We start from the raw sequence: 23445 nt of genomic DNA on the forward strand, positions 1-23445 counted from the left end.
ACTAAAAGATGCCTTTTCACATTCTGAGTTCAGGTATGCTAAACCCAGTTTCCCTACCTTGTCCTCATGGGCAGATATACTTGTAAAATGTTACAGAGCATTCCCCATTCTATCCAGTGGGACATATAGCCTTTCAACAGTGAAAACGAATTACACTGTAGTTCACCATCAGGACCTGTTGCGCATACCAGAACATCTCCTACCTTTCACATACAGTGCACCCTGGCCATAGGGGTACCTTGGGCCTACCTTAGGGGTGACTCATATGTAATAAAAGGAAAGGTTAGGGCTTGGCAAGTGGGTGCATTTGCCAAGTCATCATAGCAGTAAAACTGTAGGCAGGCATTGCAGTGGTAGGTCTGAGAACCCTTTGAACAGCTGCTCCCGTGGGTGGCACAATCCGTGCTGCAGGTCCACTAGCAGCATCTGATTTACAGGCCCTGTCAATCGCAGTGCACTTTACTAGTGACTTACCAGTAAATCAAATATACCAAACATGGAAATACCAATCCATATTCCAATTTACAATAGGACACTTGCACTTTAATGCTGAACAGCAGTGAGAAAGTGTGAAGAGACGATAACCAGCAAAAACCAGGAGGTCAGAAAGCAAAAATACAGGGGAAACATGCCAAAAGATGCCAGGTCTAACATGGATCTAATATGTCTAACGTAAGTAGGAATTCTTTCAAAATCATATCCGAATTCCGTAAACTGGACTGCAAAAATTCCTCTCAGGAACTCTGAAGAGCTCTGGTGGAGCACTTCATTGAAAAAGACAATAATCTTGAGCACACATTTTGTTGAAAGTAGTGAGCAGCCAAATCCTTTTGTCAATCATGCTGAATCTTGCTTTCTGCACTACACAAGTGGCTGTCAGTTAAAGATACCAACTACGATAGCTAATGAAGGTTATAAGCAGAATGGGGTCACCAGCTGATCTGTGACCTGAGCAGCTACCAATGTATCTTTTCTAAAGGAAGAGTCCCTGTTAAATTAACAATAATTGGTAAATCCAATAGGTCTTGCCTATGCAACAGCTATTGGCTTTGCCAATATGTCTTTAACAATGTTGTGCACTAGAGTGGCTGCTGTTCAGCATGGCTAAAAGTTGGCGTGGGAAAGGTGAGTGGCGTAGAGTGGAGTGTTGTCAAGTGGAGTAGAGCGGAATGTTATGGAGTGGCATAGACTGGCGTGGAGTGGCATACAGTAAGGTAGAGTGGGAGGAGAGGAGCCAAGTGGAATGTCATTGAGTAGCGTACAGTATTTTGGTGTGTTGTGGAGGGAATAGAGTGTCATAGACTGGAAGGAATTAGAGTAGAGTGGCATAGAGTGGAGTACAGTGTCAGAATTGAGTAGAGAGTTGTAGAGTGGAGTGGCATTAAGTGCCATGGAGTGGTATAGAGTAGAGTGAAGTGGCGTAGAAAGTGTTTCACAGAGTGGAGTAGAGTGTTTCAGAGTCGGGTGGTCTAGATTGTCATAGAGTGGAGTCACATAGAGTGAAGTGGAGTAGAGTTGAGTAGTGTGGCATGGAACAGAGCGGAGTAAAGTGGCACGGAGTGGCATAGAGGGTGTTGCATAAAGCATCAAAGGGTGGAGTAGTGTCGCGGAATGGCATAGAGTGGAGTAGAATGCTGTTGAATAGAGTGGCATAAAGTAAAGCAGAATGGCAGTGAAGCAAAGTTTAATGGAGGAGAGCATCATAGAGTCGAGTATCATGGAGTGGAGTATCGTGGAATAGAGTGTCGTAGAGTCAAGTGTAGCAGAGTGGAGTAGAGTGGCCTAGAGTGAAGTGGTGCAAAGTACAGCGGTGCAGAGTAGATTGGATTAGAGTGCAGTTGCTTAGAATGCATTGGTTTTGTGTAAAGTGATGTAGAGTGCACTGGCATAGAGTACAGTGGCGTAGAGTAGTGTAGAGTGCATTGGCATTGAGTGGAATGGTGCAAAATGGATTGGAGTGGTGTAAGTGAAGTGGCATTGAGTGGAGTGGTGCAGGGTTGATTCTAGAAGTGAAGATTAGAGTGCAGAGGTGTAGAGTGCAGTGGCGTAGATTGCAGTGGCACAGAGTGAAGTAGAGTGGCATAGGGTTGGGTGGTGCAGAATAGAGTGTTATGGTATAGAATACAGTGCCATAGAGTGCAGTGGAATAGTGTACAGTCATGCGAGTAGAGTGTCAGAGTGCAGGGTCGTAGAGGACAGGGTCATAGAGTGTAGGGTCATAGAGTGCAGGGTCGTAGAGTGGTGCAGGGTCATTGAGAGGTGCAGTCTAGAGTGGTGCAGAGTAGAGTGGTGCAGGGTCATGAAGTGGTGCAGAGTAGAGCGGTGCAGAGAGCAATGATGTAGAGTACAGTGGTGCAGAGTAGAATGGAGTGGCTTAAAGTGCAGTGACATAGAGTACAGTGGCATAGAGTGCAGTGACATAGAGTGACATAGTGTACAGTGGCATAGAGTGCCATAGAGTAGAATGTTGTAGAGTATAGTGGTATAAAGTGCAGTGGTGCAAAGTAGGTGGCATGGATGCTATCACATAAGGTGCATTGATTTTGAGTAAAGAAGTGGAGAGTCCATTGGTGTGGAGTGCAATGATTTAGAGAACTGTGGCATAGTATAGCCTGCAGAGGCCTCGAGGGGCATAGCTTATAGAGTGCAGTCGCATAGAGCGAAGTAGAGTGGCATATATTACAATGGCATAGAGTGCAGTGGTGTAGAGTAGATTGATTCAGAGTAGAGTGGATTGGTGCAGGGTAGAGTTTAGTGGTGCTGGGTGGAGCACAGTGTATAGAGTAGTGTGATGCAGAGTAGAGTGGTACAGCGTCTACTAGTGGAGTAGAGTGGTGTAAAAGTACAGTGGCATAGAGTGCAGTTGAATAGAGTAGTATAGAGTAGTGTGATACTAGTGGAGTAGAGTGGTGAAAAAGTACAGTGGCATAGAGTGCAGTTGAATAGAGTAGTATAGAGTAGTGTGATGCAGAGTAGAGTGGTACAGCGTCTACTAGTGGAGTAGAGTGGTGAAAAAGTACAGTGGCATAGAGTGCAGTTGAATAGAGTAGAATCTTGCAGAGTAGAGTGAAGTGGTGTACAGTGGTGGGGTGCAGGGCAGAGTGGTGTAGTTTAGGGTAGTGGCACAGAGTTCAATGTTGCAGAGTGCAGTGATGAAGAGTGGAGTGGTGCAGAGTGGATTGGAATGGCCTAGACTGGAGTAGTGTAAAGTGCAGTGCTGAAGAGGGTAGTGGTGCATAGTAGAGTGGGGTAGAGTGCACTGGCATAGAGTAGAGTGGTGCAGCGAAGAGTAGAGAGTCATAGAGTAAAGTGGTGTAGAGTGCAGTGCAATAGAGTTTAGTGGTGCACAGTAGATTAGAGAGGCCTAGAGTGCATTGGCACAGAGTGCAGTAGAGTGGTGCCGAATAGGGGCAGTGGCATTGAGTAAACTTAAAAAACAACCACAAGAGTTTAGAAAAAGGGTCCAAGGGATATATGGTTTAAAGACCCACACCTGATCATATCTCCAGCTCCTACTTAGTATATAACACAAGAAACACAGGGGGTCTACTAGCTAAATATTAGAGCTGTACTCTCAAAACTGAGTCCACAAGATCTCAGAGTATATATGTCACAAAGACAGTGTGTTTGAGAGAGAAGAAAGAAAACAGAGTGAACTATACATGCATAGAAAAGACCGACACATCATGGGGTGTTCATAAATGGCCCACCAGTCCAAAACAATTCAAATAGGGTTTCCATCAAACAGACTTAATGATCAGTCATATCATTTGGCCAAACCCTTGTGCATAAATGGTTGATCCCTTGATCATAGGGACAAAACCCGCACCTTATCGCCGTTTTGGGATTTGGTCCACCAACATAAACAAAACATCCATGATGACAGAACTTTTGATGGTAGAATAAACAAGTGCAACACAACAAATAGTGAAATTAAAATAGGATGGAATACCTTCCTTCTGACAACTTTATTCTGCGGACAAGGCACACCTCCTAATTAAAAACCAGAACAGTGCAAAGAGGACAGTAACAAATATCTGCCTATAGAAGGGCCAACATGTTTCTGCCTGACGGGTATAAAATCCCTTGGCATTCACCAGGGCCTCTGCTCTTATGATAGTTGCACTCCTAGTAATGAAATGAAAAAATCACCACCATCACCAAAGGAATAAAGATAAAAAATGGTTAGGTACGGTACAACCTGTAGTAACCATGGACTTTCACCCTCCGACTCACTTTGGCTACAGTGAATTCTGTGAATGAAAGCATTATAATGTTAACATTATGTTAGATGTGTCAATCTGCTATAACGCATGTGTCACCCAGATATCATCAATGTGTATGAAATTTAAAAGTTCAATGCTCACCCTTAATGGTAGGGGAATGGGCCTCACCTCACCTGGACACTGCTCAGGTATAGGAGGCCCCGCACTACAAAGATAAAGGGAAGAACAGAGGAATATAGTACAGTGAAGCTAAAGATTATAGACTTAACACCTTGCATATAACTCAATTCAAAGGATAATGCCCTATATCTGAATGCTAACATATAGAATAGGTCAATACACAGACTCAGTTGCACCAAGACCTCAGGTGACCCAGACACTGGACTCTAACACCAGACTATTTAGTGCCACCACTAAGCTCTTATAAAAACAGTTATTTACAACTACTCTCTACTTCCTCAAAGGCAATAAGTCATCTCATGTGCTCTTACCTATCTGTCGGTGCCACAAGCTTGCATCTGAGGCTTGGGGGAGGCACCGACATGTGTGTGATCTCAGTTTAAGTAGGATAAGGAGGGTGTTGTTGGTATGGTAACCCTCCGCCTGCATAAACACTGCTGACTAACAGTAACTATAATATACAAAGTCCCAAAACTGACATATCGTTTATTGTGAATGCAGGATCAAAGATTGCCCCACAGTGAATTGTTAGAAGGGCTGCTTCGCATGTAATAGCTCAAAGTGTACAGCGCACTATTTTGCAATCGAAATAATGCGAGAAAACGCGTCCAGAACTACAGGATGATGTCATCGCGGCCATATTTGTAGTTCTTAACCTCGACGCCGATAAAATAATATCGGGGTAGCCTTTGTTACATCGCAAAATCTTGCCCACTCGCTGACCAGACGACACAAATCAGTCATGTCCTAGCTAGTAAAGGCTATGGGGCCTAAACACTGAGCAAGATGGTTGATTCAGTATTTTACTTCGCTTAATGTTTAACTTCCGAAATAGCGCGAGACCACGCGCTAGAAAACTACAAATAGAAAATATTGTGCCCATGTTTATAGTTTTCGTTATCAGAGGCTAAAGGCATAGATCTTGACTCAATACTTTGCTTACAAGATAGCGCGAGATCGCGTCGAGAACTACAGATCGAGACTATTACGGCCATGTTAGTAGTTCCCATTTAGACAGACTGATCGAGTATTTCAAACAGCTTATAGCTGGTATTACAAGTGTAAACATCAAAGCTTATTTTCAGAATGTTTATTGACTCTATCTATATGTTGAAACCTTACAAGCTCCCTCAGTGATATAATCAACATGTAATAGTATAGGTCATGTACATTGCATGAATTGAATACACAATGATTACTGTGATTAGCCACGCCTACAATAAGTTGTATGAATAGTATAGGGAATGTGATACTTGTTGTTGCTATACATTCTATGACAGTCTTTGATCAACAACTAAAAGAATGGATATTGCAATATCTATAAACTCATTTGAGCTTTATAGAATCGGGCTAGATGGTAATACCCACTACTGTGTAACACTAGATCATTATAATAGGGTCCAGGGAACGTCATCATTTAATCCCCCTTTGTCAGATTGAAGCCTATAGATCCATTTCTGTTCCTTCCTGAAGAGGTATCCAGACACATCACTGATATAACTGGGTATATACGGCTTTTCCAAAACAGTCCATTGGAAATCCGTTTCAAGGTGTGCCTGGTCAAGGAAATGTCTGGTAAGTTTAGTATGGCTTTTCTTGCATCGGAAAGAGCTCTTGTGTTCCAACATTCTAGTGCGAACTTTCCGAGTAGTCATTCCTACATATCGTATGGAACAAGGGCATGTCAGCATATAAATCAAGTTGGTACTGTTACAGTTGCTGAAGTTGTTCTGCAACCAAAGTCTACTAGTGCCTATATCTAACTCCCTTGAATGTTTGGTCTGTGGACAAACCGAGCAAGTGCCGCACGGATGATGCCCAACTACTGGAGGGAGTTCCCATAGGGTTTCCCCCAGTTTTTTAGGAGTTTCTCTAGGGCGTGTGTGGACCAGTCGATCTCGTATACTGTTCGCCCTTTTAAAAGCAAACAAAGGTTGAGCGATTTTCTCCTTTCCGTGATTTAGGAGACGCCAATGTCTTTTCACAATCTTCTGGATAGTATTGCTTCTCGTGTTGAAGGTACTCACAAAGATGAGTCTTTCTAACGGAGGTTTTGCAATAGGAGCTTCAAGGAGAGCCTCTCTGTTGTTATTAAGTGCTCGTTTTCGTGACCTCTTGATGAGCGACTTGGGATAATGTCTATCCTTTAGTTGTACACAAAGATTATTGGCATGTACCTCAAAGTCCTCTCTGTTGGAGCAGTTTCTACGGACCCGTAGAAACTAGCCATAAGGTAGATTTTGGCGCAGGGACTTCGGATGATAGCTCTCATACAGGAGAAGTGAGTTTTGCACCATGGGTTTCCTGTAGAGTTCACTCTGCAGGCCTGCAGGAGTGACATAGATCGATAGATCAAGGAAAGCAATTCTTTCTCTGTGTGCTTCCATCGTGAATTTGAGAAACTGGTTTTGGCTGTTTAGCCACTGATGGAATTCGTTGGCTGAATCTAGTGTGCCTCTCCACAGCACCAACACGTCGTCAATATAACGCTTCCACCACCTAATGGAGGTGTGGAAGGGGTTGGTGGGTGTCAGTACGTGTTGTTGTTCGAACTGATGGACATATAAGTTCGCCAGACTCGGCGCGAAAATGCTGCCCATACTAGTTCCAGAGATCTGGAGAAATAGCTTGTCTTCATATTTGAAAAAGTTAGTTTTCATGGCCAAGGTGGCTAGAGCCATTATAAACGGTACTGGAGTGATGGTCTCCCCTATATTATCCCTCAGGATGGATGTTACAACTTCCAAAGTCTCATCCTGAGGGATAGAGGTGTATAACGATTCTACATCGAAAGAGACCAGCAGGTCTCTTTCGCTATCAAAGTCTATTTCTGGTAAGACCCGTAGCACATCTTTTGTGTCCTGCAAATATGTAGGTATTTGTTGTACGATAGGCCGCAGGGAAATGATCCACAAAAGTAGACAGCGGTTCTAATGCTGACCCTATGCCTGATATGATAGGCCTTCCAGGCGGTGGCCTCTGTGGCTTGTGTACCTTTGGCAAAAGGTAAAAGTAGGGTGTTATTGGATGTTTGGAAACCAGGAATGTTGCCTCACTCTGGGTGATCCACCCCTCGGCAAGTGCTTCTTCCTCCAAATCTCGTATCTGCTTGATGACTTCCTCAGTGGGATCTAAAGACAAAGGAAGGTACGCCTGTCTGTTGTTAAGTTGTCTATAGCACTCATTCTGATAATCAGTTGTGTTTAAAATAACTATAGAGCGCTTTATAGTTATTGACTGATCTTCCGACAGTGTCTTCAGTGTTGTTTGTTCTAGTCTGGTCAGATTGTTAAATGACCTGATTCTTGTGTTCCATAGTGACGTGGTGTCCTCAGCCACAGCTTGTTCAAACGCCAAAACCTGTGGCGGAACAGTATGAATAGGTGGTTGAAATTTGGATTTGATTTTTAATCAAGTGTTGATGTCTTTCGTCTGACCCTCATCGTTGTTCTTATCTTTAAAGAAATAGTGGAGTCTAAGTTTTCTGAAAAACGGACTGAGTTCACATTGAAAAGTGAATGGGTCCCCATGATTCGTCATGACGAAACCCAAGCCCTTATTCAGTACTTCATCTTCGAGTGTGGTCAATGTCTTTGTGGATAAGTTAACTACGAGGGATTGTTCCCCGACGGGCCTGCTTTCTTGTTTTTGGCAGTTTGGCTCCGTGTCCCTGCATGTGGACCTGTCTGGTCTTCCCACTGCACTCCAGTGTTTTGAGCCGCTCGCCTCTTGCCTCTGGGTCGGCGAGGGCCAAACCCTAAAAAAGGTTGTGAGTTATAAGTGTTTGGAAACCCTTGGAAATGCGGAGGCGGTGGTGGTGCAGGGTAGGGCTGTCAGTTAGGTGGAAAACCCCAGGGGCCGGGTGGCCACCACTGCTGGTATTGGTTAGTATGTTGATTACCATATGAGTAAGGTCTATTGCCCCTTCCTCTGCCACGTTGTGGAAAGCTTGGTGCGCCCATATTTGTGTTGTCTGGGTCGCTACTATCAGACCCTGAGCTAGAGTAATTTGACCCAAAACGTCTGCCATTGTTCCTATACACGGGAGCTGCATACGTGTCACTCGTGTACGGGTACACGCGTTCATGTCTCCATTTACCCAGATCTTTCTTGAATTTATCTAATTTAGTTTGTAGGATTGTGTCATGAAACTCACATGAAGATTTATTCGATTCGTCCTGTTGTTTCTTGAACAGAATCGGAGTTACCGTTGTTTTTATAGCTGCTTCCAGAATCTGTATTTCTACCAAGATAGTGTCTGCTATTCCTTTTGCTGTGCTAATGATCAATATTAGCCAGTCCCTGGTGCATCTCCATGCTATTAACGACCAATCCTTCATAAAGATCTTGTCTTGTAAAAATAGTCGAGGGGCATTGGAGACCACCAGACCAGGTGGGGCACAACTGGCCCTCAAATATTCCGCCATGGTTATACCATGAACCAAAGTTCGGGCATGTGATTTCTTTAGAACCAGAACTTTGGCTCAATCGTCTCCTATACTGGAGGTAACTGTTGAAGGTGTATCCAATACACTGGGCATACTCTCCAGTATGGATCTGTATGTGGCATCATCGTACGCAATGCCACTGATTTCTGCCATGATTATTAGTGAAGGGAGTAGTTTGTGAAGGGAGTAGTTGTAGAAGTGGTGTCAAAGCAATATCAGAGAAACCGAGGCTCAGTTACCACTAACATCCATGGTCAACCGACTCTCAATGTTAAGGAACAGTTCTACAATTTAGTAACTATCAAAGAACCATCAATGCGTATGGTTCTACCAAAAGGACCCGCAGCCCAACAGCTGCTCAATAACAAACAACCACAAGAGTTTAGAAAAAGGGTCCAAGGGATATATGGTTTAAAGACCCACACCTGATCATATCCCCAGCTCCTACTTAGTATATAACACAAGAAACACAGGGGGTCTACCAGCTAAATATTAGAGCTGTACTCTCAAAACTGAGTCCACAAGATCTCAGAGTATATATGTCACAAAGACAGTGTGTTTGAGAGAGAAGAAAGAAAACAGAGTGAACTATACATGCATAGAAAAGACCGACACATCATGGGGTGTTCATAAATGGCTCACCAGTCCAAAACAATTCAAATAGGGTTTCCATCAAACAGACTTAATGATCAGTCATATCATTTGGCCAAACCCTTGTGCATAAATGGTTGATCCCTTGATCATAGGGACAAAACCCGCACCTTATCGCCGTTTTGGGATTTGGTCCACCAACATAAACAAAACGTCCACGATGACTGATCTTTTGATGGTAGAATAAACAAGTGCAACACAACAAATAGTGAAATTAAAATAGGATGGAATACCTTCCTTCTGACAACTTTATTCTGCGGACAAGGCACACCTCCTAATTAAAAACCAGAACAGTGCAAAGAGGACAGTAACAAATATCTGCCTATAGAAGGGCCAACATGTCTTTTCTATGCATGTATAGTTCACTCTGTTTTCTTTCTTCTCTCTCAAACACACTGTCTTTGTGACATAGAGTAAACTTACACAGAATAAAGTGGTACAGAGTAAAGTGCCACAGACTAAAGGGCACAGATAAAGTGGCACAGAGTAAAGTGGCATAGAGTAGAGTGGATTAGACTAGAGTGGCAGAGAGTTCATTGGTGTAGAGTGCACACTGACAGAGAGTGCATTAGTGTAGAGTGCAGTGGCATAGAGTGGTGCAGAGTAAAGTGACAGAGCGCAATGGTGGTGAGTGGCTTGAAGTGCACTGGAGTAGAGTATAGTGTCGTACAATGCAGTGGTGCAGAGTAGATTAGCGTACAGTGTAGTGGCATAAAGTGCATTGGTTTTGGTATAGAATGCAGTGGCATAGAGTTAAGCGAGGCCTCGAAAAATCTACTTGCCCACTCGCAATTGTGAGACAAATTTTATCAGGTCTAACTATTTTTAGCATCTACTAGTCCATTCTGGTTAGTGTACTTAAGCTGGAAAGAAACAGGTGTTCTATTCATTCGGAAAGTGAATGAGCAGTAAAAATCCTATTAAATCTTGTTTTTATCTTGACACATTTGTTTTCTGTTCAATAAAATAGGGCAAATGTCAGTTTGTCTTATTACTAATTACTGCTTGGAAGATGGAGTTTATTTTTCTTTCTCTTACTACAGTTACAGGTTTTTGTCAAGTGAGCTGTCTGAAGATGTCAGTTTGTTTCTAACACATAAAAACATTTTTTATAACCAACTTTATTTTGCTTATAGATACAGCAAGCATCATTCATACATTACAATTATCAAAGAGGAAAAAAGAGAGAAAATATGGCTATTCAGAGCCACAACAGCATATATTACAGATCACCAAGGGGTCAACCCACTGATAGAGATAGACCATGGTAAACCCACAAATTCCCTCACAACTTCTCATGCATATGAGGACATCCACGGGATTCATATACGGAGCTTTCTTGCTCTGCACACCAGTAGATACCAGTGCACATCGCCAATAGCTTGGGAGGCACTGGCTGCTTCCATAAACGGGCTTTGTCCTATTTTGTCAGTAAGCGGGCCATATCTATAAACAGACGTTCAGTGTGGGGTCCCCCCAGCTCATCCGCAAGTCCCAAAAATGCTATCTTGGAGGTTATCTCAATACGGCCCGTCAGGACCTCCGAGATCTCCTGCTTCATCCCTCCCAGAATGGTCCCAGTTTGGGATTGCTCCATGCCATATGGAAGAAATCAGCTGTGGGTAATCTACAGCGCTCACACACAGATTGGGTGCTGGGGAACATCCGCTGTATATGTGATGGGGATAGGCAGATCATGTGGAAGTAATTCACCTGTATCATACTCAAGCAAGCAGATATTGCCAGTTCCTTGAGATCCAGGCATGCCTCTCTCCAGTCATCATCATCTAGGTCACCCACCCATCGCCCACCCATCCCCCACCCATCCCCTACCCATCCAACCCACCTCTGTCAACGTGAGTCAAATCCATATGGGGCATGAGTAATCAAGAAGCAATAGATCTGGATTATTGCTTCTTTCCCCAATTGCTTCATTAGTATCTTTGCTTTGAGAGAGTTACATATTGGAAGCTGGCTATCATGGGGGAGGTGTGCCCCCAGAACATTCTTCGTCTGAAGAAATCAGAAGAATTGTGTATTTGCTAGGAGGAAATGTTCTTTTAGTTAGTGGAAGGAAATTAGGGCATTGCCTTTGAAGATATCTCCTAAATGTGTGATACCTACGTGATCCCACTGGTGGAATCCTTCTAGGGTAGAGGGCTGTTGAAGCTGGGTTCCCGGCCACAAGGGAGTGAGCTTCGCCAGCCTGCGGTCCCACCGAATCAGGCATAAGGCTGCCCTCCGGCGGTGCTGAGGGTGTCTCTTGAGACGCAGAACTCCCATACAGTTGGTCTTGGAGCTCCAGGCGGTAAGACGGGTCATCCCCAACCTCCCATGAATCAATCACTTGATGAGCACCAGATGTGTGGCTAAATAGCATGCATAAATATCAAAGTCCCCCAGCCCCCTGTCAAATGGCGACTTCCGTGCCAAGTTAAAAGCCACTTTTTGGCGGCCTCCAGCCCAGGTGAAGGAGGTTAGTTTGGAGGTCAAGGGTTGGAACCACTGTCTGAGTATGGGGTATGGGAAATTCATTCAAACATACAGGTAGCAGAAGAGACACATAATTTTAAAGACCACAATGCACCCAATAGGATTATTGGGCAATCTCTTCCAGCGGATCAGGTCCCGGTCAAGGACTGAGGCCAGGCCCAGGAAATTAAGTTTTGATGCCAGATCTGGGAACTGGGATAAATGTATCCCCAAATATTTATATGCACTACGTCAAAGGGAAACATTTGCGCACCAGGAGCAACCCTCAGCCTTTCTACTCACCTCCACTAGGAAGGGTTTGCTCACATTAATGTGTGGCCCAGAGGCGTCTCCATAAAGATGAAGAATCTCGAGTGCCAGAGGTCAGAAGGTCAGAAGGTCTCCAAGGAACAGTAGGATGTCATCTGCATATAATGCCACCCGATCTTCAAGTCCATTGCCCATCTGCATCCCACTACCCGTGCATCACAGTGTAGGAGGTACTCCAGTGGTTCACTGGCTAAGGAGAATAACAGTGGGGACAGTGGACACCCCTGACGCACCCCCCACTGGATTGGGAAGGGGGTGGATAAGATGCAGTTCACCCAGACCTGATCCATTTTATTGTGATTAAGGAGGTGGACTATGCTTCGAAACGTTGTACCCAGGCCCGCCAGAAGCAGGACCGCCTCCAGGAACTCCCACAAGACGGTGTCAAAGGCTCTACAAAAGTCCATAAGGAGAAGAGATATGTTGCCCTCAACTCCCTGTGTCTGGGATAGCACCACTTTTACCTGCCGAATTCTGAGGTGTGGGCTTCTACCCGACATGAAGCCACATTGGTCCAGGTGAATAAGATGGGTTAGGGTACGGGTCAGTCGAGTCACCAGAATTAATATCTTCATTGATAAGCAGGATCACACGGCACTAAGTGCATTGGTCAGGATGCAGTCCCTCTTTGGGGATGACCACATTGGTGGCACAGTTCAGGTCAGCAGGAAATAATCCCTGCTGTATCGCTTCTACAAAGAAGTTCAGTAAGTGGGGCGTTTAATGAAGCAGAATCTCTTATAATATTCGATGGGGTACGCATTAGGTCCAGTGGTCTTCCCCAACTGAAGTTCGGAGATGTCTAGGTCTATTTCCTCCATTAAAGGCTGGTCTAGGTCCAGGGCAAGGGAGTTTGGAATCTAGGGTGTTAGACCTGGCACCTTGGCGTGAGTTTCCCTTCCACTTTTTGCTGTTGTGCCTCCAATGTTTTGATGGTGTCTGCTACTCAGGGCACTGCGCCACGGCCAACCCGTGCCGCAGTGCAAGTGCTCCCTACTGTAAAGTGTACATGTGATTGATGTCCATGATTGGTTCATTGGATTTACTGTTAGTCCCTAGTAAAGTGCACCAGGAGTGCCAGGGCTTGTGAATGCCAATACTGCTAGTGGGCCTGCAGCGCTGGTTGCGCCACCCACAGAAGCAGCCTTAAAATGTGTCTAGGGTCTGCCATTGCAGAACCTGCGTGCAGTCTGGTACTGTCACCCTGGCTGGGCAAGTGCACACACTTGCCAGCCCCTAAACCTTCCCTTAACCTTCATATTAGTCACCCCTATGGTAGGCCAGAGGGCAGGGTGCATTGTAAGTGTAAGGTAGAACATGCCCTGATGTGTGTGGCATGTTCTAATAGTGAATTACTGCCAAATTCGTCTTTCACTATTGTAAGGCTACCTGTTCCCTTCTAGGCCAGATGAGCTGCTGGAATTATTACACTCTATAATCCCAGCAGGCTCAGGGAACATGGTAGAAATTCGTGTTTAGTATGCCTGAACTCAGAATAATGAAATACTTCTTTTAGTAAAGTTTATTTTAATATCCTGTGTTTGCAAATGCTACTTTTAGAAAGTTAGCATTTGCTTGCCTAACCATTTCAGCCCGCCTCTGCTTGGATGTGGATCTGACTGTCTGGTGTGTGTGAGTGACAGGGCTGGGAGTTGACAGGTAGTGATTAGCAGGAGGACCCCTTAATGGGTGGTGGGAGTCTCCCCTGAATGATGCATCAGGCTGTGCCCCTGCCACCACAATGCTGGCTCCGCCCTCCTGGGGAGCGACTGATGACTCAGCCTGCACCTGGCCCAGGAAGGACCGAAGCTTGTAAACAAAGTGCTCAGGCCACTCCTGCCCTCTCAATGCCGGCTCCGCCCCCCTGGGGAGCGGCTGATGTGCCTGCCCTCACACTGAATGCAGAAGTCACAAGTACCCACAACAAGTACTCAGAGACTGGAGCAGTTATGCAGAGGCCCCCCTGGCTTGCTAGAACAAAAGAAACTGGGTATAAAAGTAGGAGCCCTGCTCCTTGTAAATTAGATCCTGTTTGTGCTACAGAAGAAACTCTGCCCGAAGAGAAGGACCTGGAAGGACAAGGAGGAGTGCTGTCTCTGGCCTGTGTCTGGTGCCTTGCTGCCAAAGGAGAGGAAAGAAAAGACTACCAAAGACTTTTGCTTATTTGAACTTTGTGCCAAACTCTGCTGAAAGATCTCCAAGGGCTTGCCTGTGAACTTGCCCCCTGACCAGCGCCCCAGGAACAGTGGGCGCTACCCTTCTGAAGAAAAGCTGCTGCTGGCGTGTGCTGTGTGTCTCTACAGCGCCAAGGAAAGGAGAGTTGAGAGCGCTGTGCCTGCCGCCACGCTCTCTGACAATTTGTGCAGCTGTGCTCCTTCCCCGACCACCGTGACTGTGGCCTGTTCGTGTGCCAGCCGCAAAGTAAGGACCAGCCCCGCGCTGGTTCGAGCACCGTGACTGTCCGCGCTGAGCCGCCCTTGCAACGGAAAGGGAGGACCTGCCCGGTCCCAGCCTCGCCGCCTGTGTGACCCCCGAGGTACAGGCTGCCCCGCAAAGACCGGCACTGCCAAGATTGTGCCCCTCGTGACTTGGGCGCTGAGACCCCCTGGCCCCCGCAGCTGGAAGTGACTCGCTGCTGAGCCGTGCCTGAATTGTGCCCCGCGCTCCGTGGAGTGCACCCCCCTCAGCCCCGCCTGCCTGCAGCTTCCCCCTTCAGTGCGAGTGAACCGGACTCCGGAGAATCCTGCCCCGCATCTGCACCGTCAGCCCGGGTGCCCTGTGACCTGCGCTGAGACTCGCAGGCCGCCGCACCCTCCAGGAAGACAACGCGACGTGGGACAGATCCCCGGACAGCCGTCCGCTCCAAGACCTACAAGAAAACCAAGGTACTGTGTTCTTTGCCCTTGCGGTGCGAGCATCCTACGTCCTGAGCTCGCACCGCGCTGCCTGCTTCCCAGCGTGAGCCGCCCCTGAAACCGAGGCTCGCACTGTGCCGGGTCCGCAAGGCCCACGCGGGAAGCGTGAGCTTTAGCCGGCCGGGCCCGTTCTCCTCTCTGAAGCGAGCGGAGACAGCGGAACGCGCATTGAGGCGCTACAAGACACTGAACCTTGCTGGAACCTGGGCAGAAGGCCCAAAAGATTGCTTATGGCTGAGAAAGAACTGTGACATTGATAAAAGAGTAACTGGAACCTGCATTTGAAATAACCAAGACTGTATTTACAAGCCTGCTTGAAATTTATATAAAGAGAATATATTTTTACAAATACAGTTTGGTGTCATTGTGTGGTGGGTTGGTTGTGACGGTGTAATATTGCAAATGTTTAACCTTACATGCCCCAGAGATTAGCCTAAGACTGCTTAAGCCACACTACCTAGAGGGTAAGCAGAGGTTGTCTTGAAGGTAACCCTCAGCCCTGACGAGGAGGAGAGAGGCCCTGATTGTCGCCAGTGTTGCACTGCGCCAACCAGAGACTCCCCCTTCCTACATTGGACGCAGCGGTGAGGATTCGCGAATTTACATTTGCAGTGTTTTACCTTAGCTACTGACCATTGCATAGTGATTACAGTCCAGTAACTTAGCCACAGACTTTTTGATTTTTTGATTTTGCTAAAAGAAGAAGATCCCTAGTGTTGCAAACATGCCTGGCACAAACAGCATTGATGGAGGAGAGTCCATAGCCTCGAGTGCGCAGGGGCTAGAATGGGATGCATCAAAGCTGGATGACTACACAAAGAAGCAGTTGAGTTATTTTTGCAGGAAACTCAAGGTTCCACACGCAGGATGCAGAAACAAACCTGAGTTCTACAAGGCCATGAGAGCCTGGATTGAATCTAGGAAGGCCCCTGAGGATCAGAATGCACCTGTGGATCCTGTGGGTCTGGAAAAACCAGACAGCGTTCTTAGCTTTGGCAGAGGCCTGTCGCCAGAGGAGCTGGCAGACAGACAGGCAACCAGGGATCATGAGATCAAGATGGCAGAATTGAATTTGAAGGGCCAAATGGAGCTTGAAAGCAAAAAAATGGCTCTGGAAGAAAGAAAACTCCAGTTTGAGTTTGATATGAAAATGAGGGAGATGAGTCTAAAAGAGAAAGCCTTGGATCGTCCTCCCTCTGGTGGCAGCACAACGCCGGTGCAGGTAGAGTCAAGAGTGCACATCCCCAAAGATGTAGTTAAAGAGTTCTTTAAGGGGGATGACATAGGACAGTGGTTTAGGGCATATGAGGTAGCCATGCTTTCCCACCGGGTCCCTGAGAAGGATTGGGGAGCGGGGTTATGGGGAAGGTTCCTTAGCGAAGGAAGGGACACCCTGCTAGATTTGCCCACTGAAGACCAGAGATCCTATCCCCATATGAAAGAAGCTTTAATGACCAGGTATGGGCTTACCCCTGAAATGTATAGGCAGAAGTTTAGGGGGTGTAATAAGCGGCCTGGGAATACGTATGTGGAGTTTGTGACTTTTTTTTGCAGAGCACTGGATGGTTGGGTGAAGGGTAACAAAGTGAATGATTTTCAAGGTCTCTTTGATTTAATTGCATGGGAGCACTTGTCTGATCAATGTTTTCCTGAGTTACGCCAGCACCTGATTGATAGCAAGTTGTCCAACCCGAGGAAACTTGCTGAGGAGGCGGACCGCTGGCTCAGCACCAGGGTCCACAAGGGTCCAGTGGGAGACTCCGCCAAGGGTGGGCAGGGTCCCCAGCAGAAGAGTGGGGGGGACAAGGGAAAACAGAAAGGGTTCCAAAAAGGCCCCCAAAGTAATCCCCAAGGGGACCAGCAGAAAGGTTCTCAGCCTCCCCCACCCCCTAAGCAGAATGGGGCCCCGACAGGTCGACCTGTTCCAAAGGGGCCCTTCAATTGTTACAAATGTGGTGACCCGGGGCACATAGCCAGTGACCCCAAGTGTCGCCTGTTTGGAAAACCAGCACCCACTGGTGCTCCGCCCCGACAAGTGACCAGTGTTCACTTAGGAGAAGAAGTGATGGTCCCGGGGGGTGGAGATCCTGTTCAGATGACCCTAGTCTCGCTCGGAGACAGTGAGATGGTCCCTACAAGCTACCTGCCCTCTAACACTAAAAAATATGGGCAGGTGGTTACCATCAATGGTAAGAAAGCTGAGGCTCTTAGAGACACAGGAGCCAGTGTGACTGCAGTGAGGCATCACCTGGTGTCTCAAGAGCAGGTTGTACCCCATGCCTACTGTAGGGTTGTCAACGCTGACAATTCAGAGAGTCAGTGTCCGATGGCTCAAGTTCCCTTCGAGTGGGGGGGGGTCTCTGGTACTCTGCAGGTCTGTGTGAGGAAAACCATGCCTGTTGACTGTTTGCTAGGGAATGACTTGGAGGACTCCCCTTGGGAAAAGGTGGAGAAGACGACTCACCTGAAGATGGTGGGTCTACCTGACTGGGCGTGCGTGACCACCCGGTCAATGGCAGCCAGTAGGGGTGATCAAGAGGTCCTGGGGCCTGACGGAGAGGCCCAGGAACCGGCCTTAGGAAGAAGGCGCAGGGTGCGCGGGAAACCGGCCCCTGAAGTTCCCACGGTCCAGGAGGAAGCAGACCTTGAGGGGGATGCCCTGGAGCCTACTGGGGAACAGATTGCCGAACTGGGGGACCTGCCTGAGCTGACCCATTGGCAGCAAGAAGGAGGCCCCTCCAGGGAGGAATTCTGCAGGGAGCAGAAAGAATGCCCTTCTCTCGTGGGTATGCGGCAGCAGGCTGCAGACCAGGCCAATGGTGTTCAGGCCAAAACACATTATGTGTATTGGGAGAATGACCTCCTGTACTCAGAGCCTAAGGCTGCTGAACCTGGGTCAGCCCGTGTGCTGGTGGTACCCCAGAAGTTCAGAGCCTTCCTACTGGGACTGGCTCATGATGTGCCTTTGGCAGGACATTTGGGGATGGACAAGACCTATGACAGGCTTGTCACCCACTTCTACTGGCCCCAAATGCACAAAAGCTCAGATGCTCATTGTAGGACCTGTCCAACTTGCCAGGCAAGTGGGAAGAGCGGAGGGAAGAACAAGGCTCCCCTCCAACCCTTCCCTGTGGTCAGTACGCCATTCCAACGAGTGGGTATTGATATTGTTGGGCCTCTGGACCCCAAGACAGCCATGGGCAACAGGTTCATCCTGGTCTTGGTGGATCATGCCACCCGGTACCCTGAAGCCATCCCTCTGAGGACAGTGACGGCCCCCGTGGTGGGGCGTGCACTAATGGGAATTTTCTCCAGAGTGGGGTTCCCTCTAGAGGTGGTGAGCGACAGGGGGACCAACTTTATATCCAAGTATATGAAGTCCCTTTGGCAAGAGTGTGGTGTAACCTACAAGTTCACCACACCTTACCATCCCCAAGGAAATGGGTTGGTTGAAAGATTCAACCGAACCCTGAAGGGCATGATCATGGGCCTGGAAGGTCCAATGAGGCGTAAGTGGGACGTCCTCTTACCATGCCTGCTCTTTGCATACCGCGAGGTGCCACAGAAGTCTCTAGGGTTCAGCCCCTTTGAGCTGCTGTATGGCCACCCCGTGAGAGGACCACTGAGTTTGGTAAAGGAAGGCTGGGAGCAATCTCCCAGGAAACCTCCCCAGAATGTATATAGCTACATGCTGGCCTTCAGAAACCAAACCAGGCGCTTCAGACAACTTGCTGAGGCAAATCTGGAAGCTAGCCAGGAGGAGATGAAGCGGTGGTACGACCAGAATGCCACTCTGGTAGAGCTTCAGCCTGGACAGGAGGTGTATGTCTTGGCCCCAGTGGAACCCTGTGCACTTCAGGATAAGTGGACAGGCCCATTTGAGGTTGTGGAGCGCAAGAGCTCAGTGACATACTTGGTGGACATGAAGACGCCCAGGAATCCTTTAAGGGTCTTACATGTCAACCGCCTCAAGCCCCACTTGAAAAGGTCCGAAGTGGGCATGCTGTTGGCCACTGATGATGGAATGGAAGAGGAGTCTGAGCCTCTTCCTGACCTCTTAGTGGCCTGTGAGAAAGATGGGTCAGTGGATGGAGTTAACCTCTCACCCACCCTGACCCCTGAGCAACAGGAAGACTGCCGCCAGTTGCTGGGGCAGTTTCCAGACCTGTTCTCCCTGGTTCCTAGTGTCACAGATTGGTGCGTCCATGATGTGGACACAGGAGACAGCTTACCTGTGAAGCATAAGGCTTACAGGGTAACTGACAGGGTCCGGGCCTGCATCAAGGAGGAGGTCTCCAAGATGCTTGCTCTTAGGGTGGTTGAGTCTTCCAGCAGTCCTTGGTCCAGCCCCGTGGTCTTGGTCCCAAAGGCTGCTGCGCCGGGAGCCACACCTGAACTCCGGTTCTGTGTGGACTACAGAGGACTCAATTCAGTCACCAAGACTGACGCGCACCCTATCCCCAGAGCTGATGAGCTCATTGATCGGCTAGGGGCTGCCCGGTTCCTCAGCACGTTTGATTTAACGTCTGGGTACTGGCAGATCGCCTTGACCGATGGGGCAAAGGAGAGGTCAGCATTCTCCACACCAGATGGGCATTTCCAGTTCCGGGTTATGCCATTTGGGATGAAGAATGCCCCTGCCACCTTTCAGAGGTTGGTCAACCAGGTGTTGGTCGGGCTGGATGAGTTCAGTGCCGCCTACCTGGATGACATCGCAGTGTTCAGTGGCACCTGGCCAGAACACCTGCGGCACCTCTGGGAAGTGTTGATGGCGCTGCGCAAGGCAGGCCTCACAATCAAGGCAAGCAAGTGCCAGATTGGGCAGGGTTCAGTGGTGTACTTGGGACACCAAGTGGGGAGTGGCAAGGTGGCACCCTTGCAACCCAAAATTGAGACCATCCTGGCTTGGGAACCCCCCAAGACCCAGACTGCAGTGAGAGCCTTCCTGGGGCTCACTGGGTATTACAGGAGGTTTGTCAAGGGCTATGGCACTATTGTGACCCCCTTGACAGAACTGACTTCTAAGAAGCAGCCCAGGAATGTGATTTGGACTGACACCTGTCAGAAGGCTTTTGACACCCTGAAGACTGCCATGTGCACGGCGCCCGTGCTCCTGGCTCCTGATTTCTCCAAGGAATTCATAGTGCAAACAGACGCTTCAGAGCATGGTGTAGGGGCTGTTCTCTCACAGATGACTGAGGAGGGCTGGGACCAACCCGTAGCCTTCATCAGTAGGAGGTTACTTCCACGGGAAAGTAGGTGGAGTGCAATAGAGCGAGAAGCATTTGCTGTGGTCTGGGCGCTGAAGAAGCTAAGACCCTACTTGTTTGGGTCTCACTTCCGGGTTCAGACGGACCACAGGCCCCTCAGATGGTTGATGCAAATGAGGGGTGAGAACCCAAAACTGTTGAGGTGGTCCATCTCCCTACAGGGTATGGACTTCACGGTGGAACACCGCCCTGGCACAGATCACGCCAACGCTGATGGTCTGTCCAGATTTTTCCGCCTTAGTGATGAGGAACTCCCTGGGGAAGGGTAGTTCTCCCCACATTTCAGCTGGAGGGGACACGTGTTAGACCTGGCACCTTGGCGTGAGTTTCCCTTCCACTTTTTGCTGTTGTGCCTCCAATGTTTTGATGGTGTCTGCTACTCAGGGCACTGCGCCACGGCCAACCCGTGCCGCAGTGCAAGTGCTCCCTACTGTAAAGTGTACATGTGATTGATGTCCATGATTGGTTCATTGGATTTACTGTTAGTCCCTAGTAAAGTGCACCAGGAGTGCCAGGGCTTGTGAATGCCAATACTGCTAGTGGGCCTGCAGCGCTGGTTGCGCCACCCACAGAAGCAGCCTTAAAATGTGTCTAGGGTCTGCCATTGCAGAACCTGCGTGCAGTCTGGTACTGTCACCCTGGCTGGGCAAGTGCACACACTTGCCAGCCCCTAAACCTTCCCTTAACCTTCATATTAGTCACCCCTATGGTAGGCCAGAGGGCAGGGTGCATTGTAAGTGTAAGGTAGAACATGCCCTGATGTGTGTGGCATGTTCTAATAGTGAATTACTGCCAAATTCGTCTTTCACTATTGTAAGGCTACCTGTTCCCTTCTAGGCCAGATGAGCTGCTGGAATTATTACACTCTATAATCCCAGCAGGCTCAGGGAACATGGTAGAAATTCGTGTTTAGTATGCCTGAACTCAGAATAATGAAATACTTCTTTTAGTAAAGTTTATTTTAATATCCTGTGTTTGCAAATGCTACTTTTAGAAAGTTAGCATTTGCTTGCCTAACCATTTCAGCCCGCCTCTGCTTGGATGTGGATCTGACTGTCTGGTGTGTGTGAGTGACAGGGCTGGGAGTTGACAGGTAGTGATTAGCAGGAGGACCCCTTAATGGGTGGTGGGAGTCTCCCCTGAATGATGCATCAGGCTGTGCCCCTGCCACCACAATGCTGGCTCCGCCCTCCTGGGGAGCGACTGATGACTCAGCCTGCACCTGGCCCAGGAAGGACCGAAGCTTGTAGACAAAGTGCTCAGGCCACTCCTGCCCTCTCAATGCCGGCTCCGCCCCCCTGGGGAGCGGCTGATGTGCCTGCCCTCACACTGAATGCAGAAGTCACAAGTACCCACAACAAGTACTCAGAGACTGGAGCAGTTATGCAGAGGCCCCCCTGGCTTGCTAGAACAAAAGAAACTGGGTATAAAAGTAGGAGCCCTGCTCCTTGTAAATTAGATCCTGTTTGTGCTACAGAAGAAACTCTGCCCGAAGAGAAGGACCTGGAAGGACAAGGAGGAGTGCTGTCTCTGGCCTGTGTCTGGTGCCTTGCTGCCAAAGGAGAGGAAAGAAAAGACTACCAAAGACTTTTGCTTATTTGAACTTTGTGCCAAACTCTGCTGAAAGATCTCCAAGGGCTTGCCTGTGAACTTGCCCCCTGACCAGCGCCCCAGGAACAGTGGGCGCTACCCTTCTGAAGAAAAGCTGCTGCTGGCGTGTGCTGTGTGTCTCTACAGCGCCAAGGAAAGGAGAGTTGAGAGCGCTGTGCCTGCCGCCACGCTCTCTGACAATTTGTGCAGCTGTGCTCCTTCCCCGACCACCGTGACTGTGGCCTGTTCGTGTGCCAGCCGCAAAGTAAGGACCAGCCCCGCGCTGGTTCGAGCACCGTGACTGTCCGCGCTGAGCCGCCCTTGCAACGGAAAGGGAGGACCTGCCCGGTCCCAGCCTCGCCGCCTGTGTGACCCCCGAGGTACAGGCTGCCCCGCAAAGACCGGCACTGCCAAGATTGTGCCCCTCGTGACTTGGGCGCTGAGACCCCCTGGCCCCCGCAGCTGGAAGTGACTCGCTGCTGAGCCGTGCCTGAATTGTGCCCCGCGCTCCGTGGAGTGCACCCCCCTCAGCCCCGCCTGCCTGCAGCTTCCCCCTTCAGTGCGAGTGAACCGGACTCCGGAGAATCCTGCCCCGCATCTGCACCGTCAGCCCGGGTGCCCTGTGACCTGCGCTGAGACTCGCAGGCCGCCGCACCCTCCAGGAAGACAACGCGACGTGGGACAGATCCCCGGACAGCCGTCCGCTCCAAGACCTACAAGAAAACCAAGGTACTGTGTTCTTTGCCCTTGCGGTGCGAGCATCCTACGTCCTGAGCTCGCACCGCGCTGCCTGCTTCCCAGCGTGAGCCGCCCCTGAAACCGAGGCTCGCACTGTGCCGGGTCCGCAAGGCCCACGCGGGAAGCGTGAGCTTTAGCCGGCCGGGCCCGTTCTCCTCTCTGAAGCGAGCGGAGACAGCGGAACGCGCATTGAGGCGCTACAAGACACTGAACCTTGCTGGAACCTGGGCAGAAGGCCCAAAAGATTGCTTATGGCTGAGAAAGAACTGTGACATTGATAAAAGAGTAACTGGAACCTGCATTTGAAATAACCAAGACTGTATTTACAAGCCTGCTTGAAATTTATATAAAGAGAATATATTTTTACAAATACAGTTTGGTGTCATTGTGTGGTGGGTTGGTTGTGACGGTGTAATATTGCAAATGTTTAACCTTACATGCCCCAGAGATTAGCCTAAGACTGCTTAAGCCACACTACCTAGAGGGTAAGCAGAGGTTGTCTTGAAGGTAACCCTCAGCCCTGACGAGGAGGAGAGAGGCCCTGATTGTCGCCAGTGTTGCACTGCGCCAACCAGAGACTCCCCCTTCCTACATAGGGCAATAGGATGTGTCGGAGCATATGGTT

The sequence above is a fragment of the Lissotriton helveticus genome, chromosome 6 (genome assembly GCF_964261635.1).
Source record: "Lissotriton helveticus chromosome 6, aLisHel1.1, whole genome shotgun sequence".
Taxonomy (NCBI): Eukaryota; Metazoa; Chordata; class Amphibia; order Caudata; family Salamandridae; genus Lissotriton; species Lissotriton helveticus.